The following is a 6000-nucleotide window of genomic DNA, read 5'->3' on the forward strand; positions in this document are numbered from 1 at the left end:
AGGCACCTATAGGGATTAAATCTTCCAAATAGCTTTATGTGGTTTTTAATAGCACCCCATACCCACCCCTTAATACTAATGGTGGTCCTATGCTTTTAAATGTGGGCGTTGGTTTGGGCAATCCCTCTCTCTTAAAAGCCTTTACTGGCGGGGGAGGTTTCAGCCTTCAAATTGAAACCGATGTTCAACACACACTGAATACAGGTAATGCTATTAAGCAGAGAAGTATCTCTTTTTAAACAAGCAAGCTAGGGACCGCCATATGGGGTTTACCTTGACGTGGTATGGTGGCTTTTCAACTTTATCATCATAACTTTGTAACTAAAAACCCCTGTTTTGTAAACATATGCACTTGCATTTATACTGAATTACATATGAGACAGGGGACCAGGGAAGTGCATAGTAAGTAGCACTTCAATTAAACTTAAATTTACTTGATTTAGCCATGAGTGCTTCCACAACCCCCCCCCCCCCCGAATATCGCCTACATTCTGAGCCAAATTGGAATGACATGATTGTTTGGACCCGGGCCAACAATCGGATCACAATAGGCACATATGAAGAATAAGCACCTATGGGGGGTTAAATCTTCCAAATAGATATTTGGTTAATTATTAGCCAGATATCTATTGAATAAGGCTTTGCACAGGGCCTTTACATGGGCAGATAAACTTTGTCAGAAGGGGCCAAATCTGCAGCTTACATGCACCACTGTAGGGCCAGTTTTAACTGAACTACTGTACATTATTCTGTGATAATGTTGACAAGTTGACACTTTGATTATTCTTATTTTGTGTTAAATTTTGTGTCATTTGGTTATGAAACAAACTGTGGAAGTCAAAATTCAAATTTGTTATTTATTTTTTTACCCAAATGTACACAATTAATATTCTATTCAGAGTTTGCAATGGATCTAAAAAGTCTCAAAAAATTTAGAAAAAAGTTTATAAAACTTGAACTGAAGAAAAAAATCTTACTTTTTTGTACTTAATTAATATTAAAAATTTCAGTTTTGTCCCACTCATTTAATTCATATGTTTCAGTAAAAAAAAAAATTGATTGATTGATAAATAAATTGATAAATCAGCCCCATGGTGTTGAATAGCCTCTACTTAAAGGGCTAATTATCACTATTTTTACTTTCTTTAATGAAAACTAAATATATCTCCACTATACATTAATTAAAAAATGTGTACCATTTTTATAAGAAACTTGACTGTATGCAGTGAAATTCTCCCTTCATTTACTTGTGCTGACTGCTCTGGGTAGTAATTGTCAGATGGTCCCAAACTGCTCTGCAGGGAAACAATCATACTTATGAACAGCAGAGGGAGCTCCGGCCTTACTTCCCAGCCATGCAGAACTCAAGCAGCTTTATTTCTTTCCCTGTAGAGCAGTCAGCGACTGTGTAAAGATTTGAATTGGATTTTATTTTTGCCTTTACATCCCCTTTACTCTTTCCAATACTAGCTGCAGGGTCAAAGATCATGGAGCCAGATTTAAACAAATAAACTGGGATTCTATTTGGAGGATTATTTTTCTGCAGCCACTGGTTCTGCAGAGTTGGAGAACGTTTCTATTAAACATTGAAAAACTATAAAATTCACATTAGATTACATGACAACACAGGACCCAGTGCAGTCTGCATATTCTTATTATTAATCAGTCTTGCTGTATCAGCTTCTGGCAGATATTATTTGACTTGTGCTGTTTTGATCATTTATGACGACCCCTAAGCAGCAGCCTAGACCACACTGAGCATGTGCACAGTCTTGGTCTTGCAAACATTTTTAACAAAGTTACAAGATGGTGACCCCCTGTGGCAAACTTTGAAAGCATAAATCATTTGTTTGATTAGGCTTGTGGTGCAGTAAGTTCATGTTTATGTTTAAGGGATCCTGTCATCGGAAAACATGTTTTTTTCAAAACGCATCAGTTAATAGTGCTACTCCAGCAGAATTCTGCACTGTAATCCATTTCTCAAAAGAGCAAACAGATTTTTTATATTCAATTTTGAAATCTGACATGGGGCTAGACATTTTGTTAATTTCCCAGCTGCCCCTGGTCATGTGACTTGTGCCTGCACTTTAGGAGAGAAATGCTTTCTGGCAGGCTGCTGTTTTTCCTTCTCAATGTAACTGAATGTGTCTCAGTGGGACATGGGTTTTTACTATTGAGTGTTGTTCTTAGAACTACCAGGCAGCTGTTATCTTGTGTTAGGGAGCTGTTATCTGGTTACCTTCCCATTGTTCTTTTGTTTGGCTGCTGGGTGGGAAAAGGGAGGGGGTGATATCACTCCAACTTGCAGTACAGCAGTAAAGAGTGATTGAAGTTTATCAGAGCACAAGTCACATGACTTGGGGCAGCTGGGAAATTGACAATATGTCTAGCCCCATGTCAGATTTCAAAATTGAATATAAAAAAAATCTGTTTTCTCTTTTGAGAAATGGATTTCAATGCAGAATTCTGCTGGAGCAGCACTATTAACTGATTCATTTTGAAAATATTTTTTTCCCCATGACAGTATCCCTTTAGAATACAAAATACAGCATTTCTAGCATTAATGTATTTTAGACTTACTTCCCCTTTAAAGAGGTTGTGCACCTTTGAGTTAAATTTTTGTATGATGTAGAGAGTGACATTCTGAGACAATTTGCTACTGGTTTTAATTTTTTATTATTTGTAATTTTTTTAGCTAATTAGCTTTTTATTCAGCAGCCCGTCCAACCCTACAACCATGCACTGATTTGAATAAGAGACTGGAATATGAATAGGAGATGGTCTGAATAGAAGATGAGTAATAATAAGTAATAATAACAATAATGGGCCCATTTACTTAGCTTGAGTGAAGGAATAGAATAAAAAAAAACTTCTAATTTCGAATGTTTTTTTGGCTACTTCGACCTTCGACTACGACTTCGACTTGGAATCGAACGATTATAACGAAAAATCCTTTGAATATTCAACCATTCGATAGTCGTAGTACTGTCATTTTAAAAAAACTTCCACCCCTACTTCACCACCTAAAACCTACCGAACCTTTCTAAGGTTTTTTTGGGCATAGAAAAATCGTTTGATCGATTGATTAAAATCCTTCGAATCGTTAGATTCGAAGGATTTAATCGTTCGAACAAATGATTTTTCATTTAATCTATTGATCGTTCGTTTGATCAAACTAATTGCGGTAAATCCTTCGACTTCGATATTCGAAGTCGAAGGATATACATTTGGCAGTCGAATATCGAGGGTTAATTAATCCTCGATATTCGACCCTATGTTAATCTGCCCCTAAATGTGTAGCATTACAGAGCAATTGTTTTTAGATGGTGTCAGTCACCCCCATTTGAAAGCTGGAAAGAGACAGAAGAAGAAACTACAAAAGAAAAAATGAAGACCAGTTAAATAGTTGTTTAGAATTGACCATGCTATAACATACTAAAATTTAACTTAAAGATGAGCCACCCCTTTAATAAAAGGAATGTATTTGTCTATCTCTAAAATTACCCTTCTCTATTAAAGGGTATTGTTCACCTGTTTGTTAACGTTTAACTGAAGAGTAAAGTTTCATTTTTCACCTTCTTATGTCTTTCTAAAGCAGCTCCAGGGGGTGGGAGATTTAGGGTCACCGACTCTGTAAATTGTTCTAAATTGCTACATATAGGGGGTAATTACTAATACTTGATTTTTTATCACTCTAATAAAAAAAAATTTGACCAAACTCCCAAACCCGAATTCTTTCCGAAAAATTTGGTTTGAAAAATCGTTGCAACAAAATCCTGCATCAATCCCATCCCGCGATTGACTTTCCAATAACTTAGTTTATCGAACTCAAATTTATCGGGTTATTGTATGAAAACCAGCATGGATCACGTCAAGAAACATCATCAGGGACATCTGCCATTGACCTCTACATGACCTCAACAGGTTTGAGATTGAGTATTTTTGGATTCGAATTTTAAGATGCTTTGGGGTATAATGAATCTCTAAAAATTTTAGTTTTTTCACTCTAAAAATCAAAGTTTTCCCCTTTGAAAAGGACCAGGGGTAGAATAAATAGGCCCCTAAATTGATGCATTAATCCCTGAGTTTCATTAAAGGCAGCTGTTAGAATTGATACAATAGTTGCTAATATTCTACAGATGCTGCTGAGAAATGTATCAACTATTGCAGCAAATCTTAACAGTTCCGAATCTGCACCTGGATCACTACGTTCAGACTGAAACACCGGATACAGGAACAATTAACTTTAAACTTAAATTTTTTAAAAACAGTAAAACAAAATAGACAATGATATAGTACTAGGAAATGATTTTTTCATAGTCCACCAATGACTCCAAATTGATTGTAGGAGGTCCCCCATAAGCTAAAACACCAATTTAATTTTTTTTTTTTTTATGAAATATTTTCATTGAATTACATATATCAAACAACCTTAGAACATTAGTTGGTTTGACAATCGTGCAATAAGGTTACAAAGTAAAATGTTGACACATAACTGTTATTATAAAATATATCTGGAACGGTCTAAATCCTAAGACGGACGAATGGCTAGTGTCAGAGGGTTGATATTTGTCACCCCCGCCCTCTATGACGCCATAACGCTATAGGGCCCAAGGCAGGATGGACTATAAGGGCTAATGGTCTACTGTGGACAATGGTCACTCATATAGCTTATACTAGGCCATACAAACAAAAGATCATCACTCTGTTACTTAAATTCCAGAGTGTCAGCATAACGCCAGCCTGTCTGAGGGGGCCCCTTTTAGCTGAAGTGCTGCTCAAATTACTGGAAATACCACAATGGCCTTGGTTAGCCAATAGCTGATTGCGAGGTTGTGGACCGTTGGAGCTAGGCACAGTATGTTACAACATTCCTTTGATAACATGTAAGACTAAGTAAATCATTTAGACATTAATTGTACAAGGAGGAGTCAGACTATGTATGGTATTTCCATGAACCCTTTGTTACAATAACTGTAAATGCCTTCTGAAAGCTATATAACGCCTGGACCAAGAGGTGGGTCTTTGGTAAGTCCTTGGCTGACATTCTGTGTGTTACTCCAACAGCTTACCCAGACAAAACTGTTATTATTGTATTATGTATGAATAAATTGCCTGACTATTACGAAAGGTTTTCCTTTACTGAGTTTTGTCTTACACAAGGTCAAAATGGTACTACTAAAAATACCATCATAACTTCAGTATCCACTATAAACATTGAGTTTGTTATACAATGCAGTAGAAAATACATACAGCAATACCCTGTAGTTGGTGAATATCCACATTTAAAAGTGCTAAAGCTGGAGAGATAGGATCTGCGAGCTGTAAAACCTTTTGTAACAAATCATTTACTTCCTTCCAGAAGGCTACCACTATTGGACAAGACCACCACATGTGAAAGCTATCTGCTTGCAAGCCACAACCCCTCCAACATAAGGCTAACGGAGTCACCTTCATTTTTTCTAATCTTCGTGGGGTGAGATGCCATCTTAGGAGAATTTTCCTACTCAACTATATGTGATTAATGCAATGTGATGCTTTTTTTGGCCATTTTAAGGCTTCTTCCCATTGGTCCTGAGTAAATGACATATTAAGATCTTTTTCCCACTTAATGAAAGAGGAAGATTTCTCCATAGAATCGTTGAAAAGCTTATAACAAAAGGATATTCCTTTTAAAGTAGGTGAGATGGTAACTAAAAACCTGTAGAACGGCGAGAACGTTTTGCCTGTTAGTTTAAAAAATGGTTGTACTGTATGTCTTAATTGCAAATAAAGAAAAAAATCATTATTAGAAATAGCGTATGTTTCTTTAATTTCTTGGAATGACCATAAATTATTTAGACTTGTAATGTCCTTTATCCTATGAATACCATTGTCAATCCATCTATTAAAGCCATTCTGGTAGGTAATAATCTTCACAGCAGCTATCGGAATGTCTAAGACCTGAGTTTTTCACCAATCTTCCCTTTGGAGAATATTCTTCCAGACTTGACACATGTG

The sequence above is a fragment of the Xenopus laevis genome, chromosome 8L (assembly GCF_017654675.1).
Source record: "Xenopus laevis strain J_2021 chromosome 8L, Xenopus_laevis_v10.1, whole genome shotgun sequence".
NCBI classification, from domain to species: domain Eukaryota; kingdom Metazoa; phylum Chordata; class Amphibia; order Anura; family Pipidae; genus Xenopus; species Xenopus laevis.